At 45.9% G+C, this 17042-nt stretch overlaps 1 protein-coding gene across 5 annotated transcripts in view; it reads right to left on the bottom strand.

Annotated features, from left to right (window-relative positions):
• USP8 (ubiquitin specific peptidase 8) overlaps positions 1–14949 on the bottom strand; it is a 63549-nt gene extending 48600 nt beyond the window's left edge. For 3 of the 5 annotated variants that reach the window (XM_079767475.1, XM_079767478.1, XM_079767479.1), the window contains exon 1: positions 14808–14949. The gene's annotated coding sequence lies outside the window, so the exon portion shown is untranslated. Of the gene's footprint in view, positions 1–2960; positions 3168–3276; positions 3297–14807 lie in introns of those variants that run through there. The other 2 variants (XM_079767476.1, XM_079767477.1) reach the window with 2 other exon arrangements.
• Positions 14950–17042: the final 2093 nt, after the last annotated feature.

Below are 17042 nucleotides of genomic sequence, written 5' to 3'. Positions count from 1 at the left end.
TAGATCATAAATAGGAAGCTAAATTTAGAAATACAGGGTATCCCCAAAAATGTATATATATATATTTTAATATTTTTTATTGTTTAAAGTATTACATATAGTGGTACATATATCTCCTTTTTTTCCCCCTTGACCTTCCCCCAGCCTACCCTACCCCCTGTCGCATGCCCTCATCCCACCCCTCCAGTGTCTTGTGTCCATTGGTTGTGCTTATATGCATGCATACAAGTCCTTTGGTTGATCTCTTTTCTCCCCTCCCCAACACTCCCCTGCTTTCCCACTGTAATTTGACAGTCTGTTCGGTGCTTTACTGCCTCTGTATCTATTTTTTTGTTTATCAGGTTATAATGTTCTTTATTTTCCATAAATGAGTGAGATCATGTGGTATTTTTCTTTCATTGCCTGGCTTATTTCACTTAACATAATGCTCTCCAGGTCCATCCATGCTGCTGCAAATGGTAAGAATTCCTTCTTTTTTATAGCAGCGTAGTATTCCATGTATATACATTTTTAACAGCAGATAGCTTAATTTTGAAAATGAAATGTATTTTAATAAACACTGTCTTTATAGTTATTCAAAGTGTGTGAATACATTTTTTGGGACACCCTATATTTCTCTTTCTCATTGATATCTATAATAATAATAGCATAATATGCTAATTAGACCGGGCATCCTTCCAGATGACTTTCTGGACGAAGCTGGGGCTGCAAGGGAAGCCCGGATTTCGGGTGCCAGAGGGAAGCCAGTGCTGGCAGCTGGGGGAAGGAAGGCCTACTCTTGCACGAATTTCATACATCGGGCCTCTAGTCTATTTATAAAAGGCAACAAGTGAGGGAGGCAGGGGATAGGCAGGCAAGGCCATTTTATATGGAGCTAAGGACATATGAACATGTTTCTGGCAGGATATACCCAAGTACTTTGGTTTACTCTGTAAAGGTCATTGATATTTCATGACATTCTTCATTTCCTCATCTGTTTTGGTAAATTATGACTAGGAAGATGGAGGAGGTTCTAAATAAAATAAAAACAATAGGCTAGGTATATACCAATTAAGTTGTGTGTGTGTATATATACATGTGCAGGGATGCATGTAGATGGGGCAGATCAGGGGAGCACACCAAATGGGGAGTCTTGGCAAGATCGTGTCACCAAATAAAAACTTCAGTAACCCAATTAAATGTATGCAAGATCTTTAGCTGTGAAGAACTAATTACAATTTGAATAAATAACAACTTCCACTGAGCCAAACTAGCTAGGGCAACATTAATACATTTAAAGATTATGACTTATTTTTTTTCTACCACTTTATTCCACTGTTTTAATGCTCTTCATTCTATCAGTTCACTATTATTAGATGAATGGACATCAATGAACATCTAATTCTAAAAAGCTGAGTAAAGTACAACTGTAGGGGAAAACAGCTTCGGTTCACTTATGTGAAACTCCAAAGGCAGCCCAATCTACTTGATTCTAGTCACATTTACATTAAATAGTAATACTTCCTGATTTCTTGATACTCATCCCTTCTAACCCTATGCCATTAATCCACTGATTTAGCAAACCTAGCTATATATCTTTCTCTAAAGTCATATTTTTATGATTCTCTATTTTTCCCATTTATATTTGCTCTATGTATCTATAAACACGTTTAACCAAACACTTTAATTAGTAGCATCAGATCTATGAACTTAAAAACAATGAGCTCAGCCCAGCCTATGTGGCTCAGGGGTTGAGTGCTGACGTATGAGACAGAAGGTCATAGTTCTATTCCTGGTCCTGGCACATGCCTGAGTTTTAGGCTCAATACCCAGCAGGGGGCATGCAGGAGGCAGCGGATGGATGATTGATGTTTCTCTCTCTCTGTCTCTCTCTCTCTCTCCCCCCACCCTTCCTTTCTCTGAAATCAATAAAAACATATTAAAAAAAAACAACAACAAAAAACCAGTAAGCTCACATATAAACATTTTCTACACTTTTCCCTCCATTCTGTGTCCTATGTCTAAATCTATAATGACGGGAGATAGCCTCTGAACCACACACACCACCACTGCCAAAGAGACTTATTATTGTTAAATATGTCCTAGTTAGGTATCTAATTCATCAATAATTCATCACCAAAACAGCTAAGAGCATTTATTAAGGAAAGGAAGTAGTATGATAGGGATCCATTGGATTTCCTACTTTTATTATTTATTTATTTAATGTATTTTTATTAATTTCAGAGAGGAAGGGAGAGGGAGAGAGCAATAAAAACATCAATAATGAGAGAGAATCATTGATCGGCTGCCTCCTGCATGCCCTACACTGGGGAGTGAGCCTGCAACCCGGGCATGTGCCCTGACCAGGAATCAAACTGTGACCTCCTGGTTCACAGGTCGATGCTCAACCACTGAGCCATGCTGGCCAGGCTCCTCATACTTTTAGACAAAGCAGAATCATTTGAGTATCTTACCTTGCAAAAAAACACTATGCTATGTGTTAAAGATACAAAGGGTTTATAATACACTAGTGGCCTGATGCACAAAATGCGTGCATGGGTAGGGTCCCTAGGCCTTGCCGGCAATCAGGGCCAATCTGTGGGGCGATCGGGGGGGGGGGGGGAGGGGGGGGAGAGGGGGAGCGGGGAGGGAGGAGGGCAGCGCTGCCCCGCTCCCACCCCCACCGCCGGTCACCTTCCTCTGCAGGGCAACCAATGGGGCGATCACGGGGCCCCTGCTGGCACCTGCCTTGGCTAACCTGGGGCCTGAAGACTGGGGGCAGCTCCTGAGTTGAGCATCTGCTGCCTGGTGGTCAGTACGCATCACAGTGACCGGTCATTCCACCAGTTGTTTCGCCATTCAGTTAATTTGCATATTAGGCTTTTATTATATAGGATTATATAGGATGGTCCCTGACCTCCCATGATGAACAGTTTAGCCAGAGAACATACCCTACCTTCCCACACCCACCATCTCCTCACCTCCTGCCTATCCTCCCAATGCTGAATAAACAAAGAATACATGCCAAGCTGGTGGGGCTCACTGGTTGAGTGTTGACCTATGCACCAGGAGGTCGTGGGTTTGATTCCTGGTCAGGGCACATGTCTGGGTTGTGGACTCGATCCCCACCAGGGGGCGTGCAGGAGGCAGCTGATTGATGATGTCTCTCTCTTCCTCTCCTTTCCTCTCTAAAAACGAATAAAAACATATTTTGAAAAATGAATAGACACATACTTTAAAATAAAAAGGAATACATAATACATGACACCATTTGTATAAAGCATAAAAACAAACTACCTTGAACAGTATATTGCTCATATAAATGAGGTAAGCCTATAAAGAAAAACAGAAAATGATAATCAAATTCTACTTCTGAGGAGAAAGAAGATATAATCAGAGGCATACACAAGGAATGTCAGCAGTATCAGGAAGGTTTTATTTCTCAAGTTGGGTGGTACACTGACAGGTGATCACAGGTGATCATTTTATTATCATGCTTTATAGCATATAAAAGAATTATATAATATATTTAACATATTTTATTAAAAATTTAAAAATAATTATGAGCATAACAATGCAAGTATGAATAAAAATATGCAATTGTATATAAGCATCGATGTTCCTCTCTAAAAATCAATAAAAATATTTTTTAAAAAGTTATAGGTGAAACAAGCAAACACAAAATATGCGTTTATTAAATACTGATTTTAAAAAAAATTTGGGATATTGGAAGAGCCTGATATCCATATATATAAAAAGCCAGGGGCAGTGACAACCAAAACGACCAACGACTGGTCGCCATGAGGTGGCACTGACTGGCGAGTGGGCTGAACTGTTGACCTCTCGGTCCCTCCCCCCAGCTCCCTCAGGCAGCAGCATTGGCTCGCTCCCACCTCCCTCGGGCAGCGGCGCCTCCCTCCTGCCTCCCGTGGGTGGTGGTGGCTCACTCCCGCCTCTCGCTCCTGCCTCCCAACCGCCTCCAGTAAACCGCCACCGCTGCCCACTGTAGCCATCACATCAGTAGGTGGGGCTGGCCAACCTCGTGGCCCCTTCCCCCACTGGCCTGCCCCTGATGGGACTCTCCCATCCTGATCAAGAGTGGGGCCTTCCTGGCAGCCCCGAGTCCCTGGGGTTGAGAATTCTGATGGCCCTGCCCAGAGAGTAGAGGTGCCTGACGGGCAGGGACAGGGACCACAGGTCTCCAGGGAGCACCGCAGAGTTGGCAAGGAGAGGAGAGAGACTGCGGAGGGGGAAGGAGCAAAGCCAGCAGACATCAGCCCAGAACCCAGCCCTTCCTCCCAGAGGCAGCGGGTCCTCAACCCAGAATCCCAGCACGAATCAGAAGAGCCCGAGGGAGTCTTCAGGAAGCTCTATGCAGAGCTGCGCATTGAGAACAAGAGACTTCGTGAGGCCCTGACCGAGACCACGTTGCGGCTGGCGCAGCTCAATGTGGAGCTGGAGCGCGCACACAGAGGCAGGAGTGCTTTGCAGAGAGGCCGGCCCCGCTGGAGCTGGAGAGATTTGAGTGCAGGGCCCTGGAGCACAAGGCTGCTGAGCTGGAAGAGGAGCTGAAGGGCCTGTCCAACCTCTGGGCTGACAACCAGCGCCTCAAGGACGAGAATGCGGCCCTGATCCGCGTCATCAGCAAACTGTCCAAGTGACCCCGGAGGACTTGTCCCTGCACCCGCATTTATACAGCTGCTTCTGCCACACACATCCCTTCCCCTGTGTGAACACGAGTGACAGGGCTGCCGGGGAGTCTCTGAGAAGCCATAACCTCCTCTCAGGACCTCCAGGCTGGGAGGGGAAGACAGAGCCCCCAGGAGCCAAGGGGGCCATCTGAGGCCAGGATGGAGACGGGAGGCTGAGCCAGGTAGGGGGACCAGGGCTGCAGGCAGGACCAGGAAGGAACTGAGGACCAGGAAGGAACCAAGGACCAGGAAGTGCCAGGACCAGGAAGTGCTAGGACCAGGAAGTGCCAGGACCAGAGTGGCCACCTGGAGGTCCCCTCTCACGTGTGCTACCACCAGTCACCCCTCCCGCCCCTGAGCAGGGATCCGAGAATGTGCCAAGCATCCCGCCGGCCTGGGCCGGGTGGGCCTGTATATAGGGTCTGTGTGCAATAGGGAGGAATGTCTCCTATTTTTTGCTGCCCCCTCCCCGACACTGGGGGAGAAGGTATTTTTGAGCACAGCGGGGTGGTGGGCAGGGCTGCGAGCAGCGCCGGGCTACCGCACACGCAATTTTGCACACTGGGCTCCTAGTATATCTATAACTTTGTGAAGTACAGCTTCTGTACAGGGGTGTGAGTGGAAGCAAGAGCACAAACATTGAGGAATAAAGAAAATGGAAGTAGATTGTAGATAACTTTTTAAAAATTGGCAATAAAAGAAAGAATGATGGGATTGGGTGGAATGGTATTCCAGAAAATGATTTCTGAAACACAAGAAGTAGCAGCTGAGGAATAATACTTTTGACTAAGAGAAAGTAAGGTCAAGAAACTAGCTTTTCATCTTGGCCGGTTTGGCTCAGTGGATAGTCAGCCCGAGGACTGAAGGGTCCCATGCTCGATTCTGGTCAAAGGCATGTACCTTGGTTGCAGGCTTCATCCCTGGCCCTGGTCGGGGCACAAGCAAGAGGCAACCAATTAATGTGTCTCTCTCACACTGATGTTTCTCTCTCTCTGTCTCTCCCTCTCCCTTCCACTCTCTCTAAAAATCAATGGAAAAAATATCCTTGGATGAGGATTAAAAAAGAACTAACTTTTCTGGAAGGTACTTAAGGAAACCTGAGGCCTTAGTGATACGACAACAGACATCACTGTGGCAGAGGGCAGGGGATATTGGAGCTTGTACTATTAATGAGGTCCAGAAGACAGTAAGAAGAGACCAGTAACAAGAGTTATCCCTGACTTTTCTGTTCCCAACTAGCTCAGCTTACTCAACCACAGAAGGCAACATTTGCTCCCCTGACACAGGCCAGCTCTTGAAATGTAATTCCCAAAAACAACAATCATTTTTTATTGGTGACATTACAAAGTAAGATAAAAACTAAAGCCAGAGTTAAGCAGAGTAACCAAGTATCAGTCTGATAGTATCTTTTTTCCAATTCTATTCTCTATCTGGGTCATAAGTACTACTGGTCTAACCACACAATGTACCAGTATGTTCAAAAAGTCAGGTAGAGCCCTGGCCAATGTGGCTCAGTTGGTTGGAGCATCATCCCTATACTGAAAGGTTGTGGGTTTGATCCCCAGCCAGGGCACGTAAGGGAAGTAGCCGACTGATGTCTCTCTCTCCCTTCCCCTCTTTCTAAAATCATATCCTCAGGTGAGGATTTAAAAAAAAAAAAAAAAAAAAAGTCGGGTGGAGTCTATTTTGCTGAATCATGACAATTAGGTCTCCTGGCTAGGAAAAAAAAGCTACTGATTTGAACCTTCCAAAATGAACATCTAAAATGTGTTCTCAGTTGAATCTGTTTCTCATGATTACCTTTAAAGTTTGGATCTTTAAAAGACAAAGAATATTAAAACTATATATGCTACCTAGGCAACTTAAAATCATAAATCATTAGCTATTTCAAACTTAAATAAAAGGAATACATATTACATGGCACCATTTGTACAAAGTTTAAAAACAAACTACATTGAACAGTATATTGCTGTATTCTATCATTCACAGATATTCTGCTGTATGGAAGACACTGTGTTTCTAGGAACTCAAAGATCAGATGTGATCTGCTTCCTCACAAAGTTTAAAAAACCAATGTGACAGAAAATTATAAGCAATGGTAATACAACATAGTATCATGTCAAACTATAAAGAGATTCAAATAATGTACAATGGAAAAATTAAGAAGGAAGATTAAGTATGACTAAGTAAATGGGATGCTGGGAGGCATCATGGGAAGAGATAGCATTTATGTGTCTTGGTGGGAAAAGGTTTTTGACAGAGATTAAGAACAGTATGAGAGGTCGGAGGGAGGGAGGAAGGGGGAAAAAAAAAGAACAGTATGAGGAAAAGTAAAAAAAAATAAAGAACATCTTTAGGAACTAGTCACTACAGAGAATGAACAAGGATCTACTAGACACTAAACTTGAAAAAAATAGTCTAGGAACAGAAAATGGAAGGCCTTGAATGTCACAAAAAGCATTTATTATTTTATTTTCTAAAAGTAACAGAGCCATAGCAGGATTCTAACAATGAGTTATGTGATCCAAACTGACAATAGTACAAAGACTTTAAAAGACTGGAGAAAAGGAACACTCTTGTTACCTATCAGAATGATCCTAAGGAAAGATGATGAAGGTCAGAACTAGGGCAACAGAGATGGAATAAAGGAGGCAGATACAACAGACACTGCAAAGGTAGAATGACAGAAACTGCAAAGGTAGAATGACAGGACTTGGCAAATGACTAGACACATGGAGGCAAAGTACAGGAATAAGATTATGATGACATCTAAGTTTTTAGTGAAGGTTTCTATGAGAAAGACTATACTTTTTTAAAGTTACCTTTTCTGTCCTTATTTGATTCTTGAGAATAGCTGAAATAACTAGTCATCAAAGGACTAATTTTGTTTCCACTTTCATTCACAAAATTATCTCTCTATATAAAAGCCAAGCAACCGGAATGCCAGAACGACTGGTCGCTATGATGCCCACTGCGGCCGGCCAACTGCCCAAGGCCCCTTCCCCCGGCCAGCCCCAACCCCAATCGGCACCCCCCCACCCCGATCGGGGGCAGGGCTGGCCAGCCAACTTCCCTCCTCCCCGCCGGATTTGCCCCCATGGGGGGAAGGCTGTTGGAACCCCACCTGTGCATGAATTTGTGCACCAGGCCTCTAGTCTATATATATAAAAGCCTAAGCCACCATTCGACCAGTAGCTATGATATGCACTGACTACCAGGGGGCAGACGCTCAACACACAGGCATGGAAACATGGAACAGACTGATGAATCTCAGAGGGAAGGGGAGGAGGGGGAGGGGAAGAGATTAACCAAATATCTTATATGCATACTAGAGGCCCAGTGCATAGATTCATGCACTGGTGGGATCCCTCAGCTTGGCTTGTGCGGACTGGGCCGAAACCAGCAGTCTGCCATCCCCCGAGGGGTCCCGGATTGCGAGAGGACCTCTAGTATAAGCTATATTGTCAAATAAGATGCCTGGTGTTGCCCCGGCTGGGTGGGTCAGTTAGTTGGAACATTGTCCCATCTACCAAAAAGATTGCAGGTTCTATTCCCAGTTAGGGCACATACCTAGGTTGTGGGTTTGATCCCTTGATCATGGTACCTATGAGAGGCAGCTGATCAATGTTTCTCTCTAAAATAAATAAAAACATATCCTCCAGTGAGGATTTTTTTTTTTAAAAAAAAAAAGATGCTTGGTGTTTAAAATACAGCATAGCCCTGGCCAGTGTGCTCAGCGGTTAGAGCACTCGCCTGCATCCTTGAAGGGTCCTGGGTTTGATTTTGGTCAAGGGCACATGCCCAGATTGCGGGCTCCATCCCCAGTGTGGAGCGTGCAAGAGGCAGCCAATCAATGATTCTTTTCCATCATTGATGTTTCTCTCTCTCTCCCCCTCTCCCTTCCTCTCTGATATCAATAAAAATATACTTTAAAAAAAGATTAAGAACTCTAGCTTTTTTAAAATAGCAATGCTCCAAAAGTAAAATCCAGGCAGTGCTGAAAATGAGTTAACAAGTGGGAAGAAAATGGAAGGCACATATATCCACCTCTTTGACATCCTTCTGATCCTTCCAAAGAGAAAGAGTAGAGATTAGATGACTTGAACCACAGAGTAAAGACTACAAAAGTGAAGACTGAGGTTTGTGGTCATTTAAACTGGTCCTGATATCTCCACTAGGGTTTAACGCCAGCCATTGTGGAGATCCCTGGCAATGCTGGAAGGAAAGCAGTTTGTCTTCCTTGCCATCCATCATCTCACCTCACCTTTGCCTGTCAACAGCACGAGTATGCATTATATGTTCTGACTGACTTAAATTTCATATAATCCATTTTATACTCATTCTAGTTAAAAATGCCACACATACCATGAATATTGATGAAATAATCTGGTTTTTTAAAGCAATTCTAAAGTATTAAGAAGGCTCAACCTTTTCAAGAAATGTCACTGCTAAAACTTCTGGTATTTTCTGAGTATCTACTATGTGTCTAGCACTGTCATTTAGGTCACAACCAGCTTTTAAAAATATAAAACTGAAGAGAAAATGTGAGAGCATGTTACATACAGTAAAGACCTATTTCATGAAACTTTATTTTTGGTTATATGCATGTATGTATGCTTATATAGAGCATGGAGTTGAAATGTAAAATGTATTTCTTGGCCCTGGCCAGGCAGTTCAGTTGGTTAGAGCATCATCCCGGTGCACCAAGGTTGTGGGTTCAATCCCAGGTCAGGACACATACAAGAATCAATCAATGGCCAAGCCGGTGTGGCTCAGTGGTTGAGCATCGACTTATGAAACAGGAGGTCAAAGTTCAATTCTCAGTCAGGGCACATGCCCAGGTTGTGGGCTTGATCCCCAGTGTGGGGCATGCAGGAGGCAGCCGATCAATGACTCTATCTCATCATTGATCATTCTCTCTCTCTCTCTCCCCCCTCTCTCTTCCTCTCTAAAATTAATTTAAAAAAATTTTTTAAACCAATCAATAAATACATACACAAATGTATTTTTTCTCTCTCAAGTCAATTTTTTCTCTCTCAAGACAAATTGGTATTTTTCTCTCTCAAATCAATAATAATTTTTTTAAAAAGTAAAATGTACTTCTTAATACAATAGGTCACACTGAAAAAGTATAAAAGTTCTGCAAAGCATTGCTACCCTAAGTGTGGTCCATAGGCTAGTGCAGGTTGGGAAACTTTTTGGTAAGTCTGTGATAAAATAAGAGCTTATAACAGAATGTAACAATTAAACACACTGAGCTTTTCATAGTAGTTACTTCCTCTATGAAGAAAGCAGTGCACTGATTATATTCTAGCTCAAGCTGCAAGCCTGTAACAGAGACTGGCTAGTTTGAGGAACACTGCTCTAGGGCCATGGTCGGCAAACTGCAGCTCGCGAGCCATATGCGGCTCTTTGGCCCCTTGAGTGTGGCTCTTCCACAAAATACCACGGCCTGGGCAAGTCTATTTTGAAGAAGTGGCTTTAGAAGTTTAAGTTTAAAAAATTTGGCTCTCAAAAGGAATTTCAATCGTTGTACTGTTGATATTTGGCTCTGTTGACTAATGAGTTTGCCGACCACTGCTCTAGGGCATAAAGACAGTACCACCATCGGGCTTCTGATCACAAATATCTTACTTAGTCTAGTTACCAAAACCAAACCAATACTCATTAAATAATAAGCCAACAATTAATTGTTACACTATATACTAATAAGTGACTCCAGTCCCTGGAGAGTCAAAAGAAAGGGGAAATTCTATGTAGCTTGGGGGGTGGGGAGGCTTCTTCCAATCTACAAATTCTTTGACATTCTTTCCGTCAAAAGATAAGGATCGATCATCCAATGGGAGGAGGGCTCTGACTGCTCTGACCAATAGAGAATGTTGGAAGTAATGCTATACCAATTTCTGGGTTCAGGCTTTAAAAGACAGCTTTCACTTCCTGTCTCTTCAAACACTTGCTCTTGGAACTCAGCCTCCATAATCGTGAGAAATCTGAGCCACATGAAGAGTCTACATGCAGGCACTTCAGTTGGAAGTTGGCATCTCCAGCTAATTCCCAGCCAACATCAACTGCCATTCATGCAAATGAACCATCTTCGATGGCCAGCCCAGTGGAGCTTTCAGATGACTACAGCTGCACGAAACCCCACACAAAAACCAACCAGCTGAGTCCAGTCAGTCTACAGAAACAAGGGAAAATAAATTGTAGTCTTAAGCCATTTTGTGTTGAAACAATTTGTTATACAGCAATAGGTAACTGGAACAATAACTAAGATTTTAAAAAATAAGTCTTTCTTATTTCTAATATTAGCAACTCATATTTAATGGACATTACTAGTATTTTCCTTTCATGTCCACAAAAATAAGTGTTTTCATTGATAAAAATTTATAATAAAATACAATGCTAGAACCAGGGGAGCAATGGGCAGTGGCAGCTCGTCCCAGGCTAACCCCCTGAACCTGTCTCCAAGGCCCCCTTTGCTCTGACTTCCCAGGGAGCCAAAGCAGCCCAGCTTAGGCTCTTCTGTTGCTTCTTTTACGCCCTTCCTTGTTTCACTGTCCTAAGTGTGTTTTGCGGCAGTCAATAAATTCTTGCTTCAATTCACCATAGCTAAGATTTGGAAACAGCCTGAGTGCCCATCAGCAGATGAGTGGATTAAAAAACTGTGGTACATCTACACAATGGAATACTACACTGTGGTAAAAAAAGAAGGAATTCTTACCATTTGCAACAGCATGGATGGAACTGGAGAGCATTATGCTAAGTGAAATAAGCCAGAGAAAGATAAATATCACATGATCTCACTCATTTATGGAATATAATGAACAACATAAATTGATGAACAAAAACAGATCCAGAGACAGAGAAGCATTGATCAGAGGAAAGGTAGGGGAGGGTGGGGGTAAGGGGGGGAGATCAACCGAAGGACTTGTATGAATGCATCTAAGCCTAACCAATGGACACAGAAAACAGGGGGCTGAGGGCATGAGTGAAGGGAGGGGGGGTGGGGGGTAATGGGGGAATAAGGACATATATGTAATACCTTAATCAATAAAGAAAAAAATAAATTCTTGCTTGCTTTTCTAACAAAAAAAATTTTTAATTAAAAGAAATATATATCTATATCCTATCTAATAAAGAGGTAATATGCAAATTGACCATCACTCCAACACACAAGATGGCTGCCCACATGTGGACACAAGATGGCCACCACAAGATGGCCGGCAGGGGAGGGCAGTTGGGGGCGATCAGGTCTGCAAGGGAAGGCAGTTAGGGGTGACCAGGCCGGCAGAGGAGGGCAATTGGGGGTGACCAGGCCTGCAAGGGAGGACAGTTGGAGGGGACCCAGGCCTGCAAGGGAGGGCAGTTAGGGGGAGACCCAGGCCTGCAGGGGAGGACAGTTGGGGGGGACCAGGCCTACAGGGGAGGACAGTTGGGGGGGACCAGGACTGCAGGTGAGGACAGTTGGGGGGGACCCAGGCCTGCAGGGGAGGGCAGTTGGGGGGGGACCAGACCTGCAGGAGAGGGCAGTTGGGGGCAACCAGGCCGGCAGGGGAGGGCAATTAGGGGCAATCGGGCCGGTAGAGGAGCAGTTAGGCATCGATCAGACTGGCAGGAAAGTGGTTAGGGGGTGATCAGGCTGGCAGGCAGAAGCGGTTAAGGGCAATCAGACAGGCAGGCAGGTGAGCAGTTGGGAGCCAGCAGTCCTGGATTGTGAGAGGAATGTCCAATTGCCCATTTAGGCCCGATCCCCCTAAACAGGCAGTCGGACATCCCTTGAGGGGTCCGAGATTGGAGAGGGTGCAGGCTGGGCTGAGGGACACACCCACCCACCCCACCCCACCCCCGTGCACAAATTTTGTGCACCAGGCCTCTACTATATATATAAAACCCTAGTATGCAAATAGATTGAACGGCGGAACAAACGAACAACCGTTCACTATGATGTGCGCTGACCACCAGGGGGCGCGTGCGGAACATGGCAGGCATTAGTGACGGCGGGATGGTGAAGTAGGTGAGCGGGGCACCAGACCAAGGCAGGCACCAGTCACTGTCATCAGGGTGAGCCTCTGGTGGTTACTGAAAATTCTTTGTTCCTGTGTGCTGTGGTTCTGCCCAGTGCTCGCACCCACATCCGGCACTGCTGTTTGCACCCGCTGCTGGCACCTGGTGCCAGCCCCAATCGATTGCTGGCCCCGATCACCCCTCAGGGCTTCTCCACCTCCCCCTGCTCCTGAGTGGCTGGCAGCCACTGCTTGCACCCGCTGATGGCACCGGCCCTGCTCGCATTTGCTGCTGGTGCTAGCCCCAATAGCTCCACGCCGTCAGCGGGTGTGAGCGGGAGTGAGCAGGGCTGGCGCCGTCAGCACGTGGGAGTGGCAGCAGCAGGAGCAGGGCTGCCGGCAGACAAGGGATGGGGGGTGGGGGGCTGTGGCGGGAGGGGAGGGGCAGGGAGGGGACACGGAGGATGGGCCAAGACCCGCCCCTGTGCCCACCACAGCCTCTCGGCCCACAGTTCCTTTCAAGGTGCATGAATTCGTGCACTGCGTCCCGTGTCTGTGTGTGTGTGTGTGTGTGTGTGTGTGTGTACAGTGTCCCAAAAAATGTATGTACTTTAACAGCTGATAGCTCAATTTTGAAAAATGAAATGCATTTTAATAAACAATGCCTTTATAATTATTCAAAGTGTGTGTATACATTTTTGGGGACAACCTATATATATAATGCTGGAAATTTTATGGAAAAAAATTAGATGTGCTGGATTTATTTTCCAACTGTCATACTTTACAAATGTCTTTTTTGTTCTTTTCCATTATGTTCACATTAATAAATAAATGACCATAATGATAAATAAAGTTCAAGTAAATATATAAAAAAATCAGGCTAGAAAGACAGGTTTAAAATATTTTCTGTCAGTTTTTTTCATGCATTGTTTCTCAAAGAATACAATACATACCTAAGTGCAATTAATGCCTATTTATGTCATTAATGACAGGTTGTTGCTGTTTACAATTATAAGATCTTTACTATTTAATTTTAAAGATGCATCTAATGTGTCAAAAGAAATGCACATTTAAGGCAATCATAGCAATATGATAAAGAAAGCACAACCTACATCACCTTTCACATAAACTGGTCCAAGTGCTATAGAGTCATAAGAAACTATCTGAATCCATCATGAAAGACATTCAACGACTCAAAAAAAAAAAACACAAAACTGTTGAAATGCAAAATCTGCTTACACAGCAAAGCCAGAGAGGAAACCTAGAACAGGAAAATATCCTTAACAAATATCACTTAACAATTTCAAGTGCTGCAACAGAAAATACACAAACTAAGGATGCTTGCAGATTCAGAAAGAGTAACATCCATTAGTGCGGAATCCCTTTCATCTTAAATTCTCTGAGCTCTTAACAAATATTAAATTCCTTTGGCTCTGCAACACCTGTCTTCAGGTAAACATTTTGTTAGTGATTAAGTGACCTGCCTCAAGGTCACAGAATGAACTGGCGGCACAAAATAAACCCAGAAGTGTGGTCTGCAGTTTTATGCATAAATGACCATCACTGCGATTCAGGGTTCTGATAATTTCCAAGGTGGAGTGGAGGTGAAATTCACTTGTCCCACAACTCTAGGAGAGGCCACATTTTAAGACAGAAAAGCTTCTATTTGAGGTAAGTCACAGCTTTAATTCTGATGAGCTTAGAGGTTCTTTAAATTCATACTCGGACTTCGCTGAAAGCAAGTTTGGGACAGGGGAGGGATTGCGGAACACTCTGAGGGGTTACAGTAAGGACTGGGATTGTAGCTCGTTAGCAAAAAAATGAGAAAACGGAAGCAAGAGGTAGTTTGTCAATTTCGGGTCCGAGTGTACGAGAAGGGGGAGGAATGGTCAAGGCCACCTTGTAGGGCCGGAAAACCCGAATCCACACGGAACTCGCTGGGCAACCAAAGGTGGGCAGCGGGGGAAACCCGAGGCTGGGCCCTTCCTCCCAAAGCCGATTCTAAGTTCGGGCAGTCCCACCCCCTAGGCGGTCAGGGCTCGTCTCCCGGGTGACCAGCAGCCGGAGGGAGAAAAGGGGGTTCACTGCGGTCGGCTTGCGGGGAACAGATGCCAGGACCCAGACCCGCACTCACCTTTGGCGCCAGGCGCGCTTTCACTAACGCCGGACTCCTCGCCCAAGGCCCATGTCCCACCAACCTCAGGAGCAAGCCGCGTTCGCCACCCCGACGAAGCCAGCCCAGCTCATCCCCCTTTCCCAGTTTGCACTGCGTTGCAACGCGTCTCGCCTCTGACGCCACGGAGGGCGGGGCCGCGCGCGCGCGCACTGCTGACGCCTGGCTCCTCCCCCGGCCTGGCCACGCCCGTGCGGGTGCGCGGGGGGCGGAGGGCGGGGCCGGGCTACGCAGAACTGGGGCGAGCGCTCAGCCTCTGAGCCGGGCTGGTGGTGCTAGCATCCTGGGCCTCCTCGTGGGAGAAGCGGGGCTGCTTTTGCGCCTCTTAGCTACGTATCTTCCTCCTCCGCTCGGAGAGTGAGAGCTGAGTGGAAAAAGAACTTGAATCCTCCCAAGTTTGGGCGAAAAGTTTAACATTCTCTGAAGCCAAGCCTACGGTCAAAGGAGAACGGGCATGATCCTCAAACAGTCTATGTACACACATACTTGGTTCCAGTTAAAGGCTCAACTATACGAAAACAAAACGAGAGGTCTGAACTTTTCTCACTAGGTGACCTTTGTACTCTGGTAAAGGAAGGTGATTGGATGCTCCAATCATAGTATGTAAACATACAGTTGCCTGAATGGAGCTGCTGCCCATGTGCACTAAGTCACCAAGGACAGTTAAGGTGTCTGTCTCAAGGGAGGTGAGGTCTAGGAAATGCCTTAAGTGAAAGTGTGTGCCAGGTAGGTGTTCAATAAATTTGTAATGGATACATGGGTAAATGAAAGGACTTGGTCCAACATTTCAAGAAATGTTAATTTCTTTTCCGTCACAATGAAATACCTGCAAAAAATATATAGTAGCTCTTTTTTATATCTAAGCTTACACTGTTTCCCAAAAGAGCTAAGACTAATATGAAATACTGGAGGCCCAGTGCAGGAATTCGTGCACAGCCAGCAGGGGGGGGGTGGGGGGGTGGGGGGGGGACGGGGGGCAGGGACACAGGGGGTTGGCTTTGGGAGTGCACTGACCACGAGGGGGAAGCTCCTGCATTGAGCGTCTGCCCCCTAGTGGTCAGTGTGTGTCATAGCGACCAGTTGTAATGGTCACTTAGGCTTTTATATATATAGACTAGAGGCCCAGTGCATGAAATTTGTGCACGGGTGTGTGTGTGTTGCTCAGTCCAGCCTGCACCCTCTCCAATCTGAGATCCCTCTCACAATCCAGGACTGCTGGCTCCCAACTGCTCACCTGCCTGCCTGCCTGATTGCCCCTAACCGCTTCTGCCTGCCAGCCTGATCACCCCCTAACCACTCCCCTGCCAGCCTGATCAATGCCTAACTGCTCCCCTGAAGGCCTGGTTCCTCCCAACTGTCCTCCCCTGCAGGCCTGGTCCCTCCAACTGCCCTTCCCTGCAGGACTGGTTCCCTCCAACTGCCCTCGCCTGAAGGGCTGGTCTCCCCCAACTGCCCTCCCCTGCAGGGCTGGTTCCCCCCAACTGCCCTCCCCTGAAGGGCTGGTCCCCCCCAACTTCCCGCCCCTGCATGTCTGGGTCCCCCACAACTGTCCTCCCCTGCAGGCCTGGTCCCCCCCAACTGTCCTCCCCTGCAGGCCTGGTCGCCCCCAACTGCCCTTCCCTGAAGGCCTGATCACCCTCAACTGTCCTCCCTTTCAGGCCTGGTCTCTCCAAACTGCCCTTCCCTGCTGGCCATTTTGTGACGGCCATCTTGTGTCCACATGGGGGCGGCCATCTTTGACTACATGGGGGCGGCCATCTTGTGTGTTGGGGTGATGATCAATTTGCATATTATCTCTTTATTGTATAGGATGCTGTATTGCCTGGAACTACAAACTAGGAAGCCTTAGCAAATTTTTCATAACTAAGGGGAAAAATATATCTTTTGAGGGTACATCTTTTTTTTTCTTTTAATTTAAGTTCTTTATTGTTTAATGTATTACATACGTCTCCCTTTTCCCCCACTGACCTCTCCCTGGCCGCCCCCAAACCCCAGCACAAGCCCTTCCCCCCTCCCCCTCTGTGTCCTTTGGTTATGCTCATATGCATGAATACAAGTCCTTTGGTTGATCTCTTACCCCTTCACCCCCCACCTTCCTTCATAGGTCAGACAATCTATTTGATGCTTCTATGACTCTGGTTCTGTTTTTGTTCATCAGTTTATGTTGTTCATTATATTCCACAAATGAGTGAGATA

This window comes from Cnephaeus nilssonii (genome assembly GCF_951640355.1).
Source record: "Cnephaeus nilssonii genome assembly, chromosome: 4".
NCBI lineage: Eukaryota > Metazoa > Chordata > Mammalia > Chiroptera > Vespertilionidae > Cnephaeus > Cnephaeus nilssonii.
Note: the sequence above shows the minus strand (reverse complement) of the source record. Positions and strands in the feature narration are given on the sequence as shown.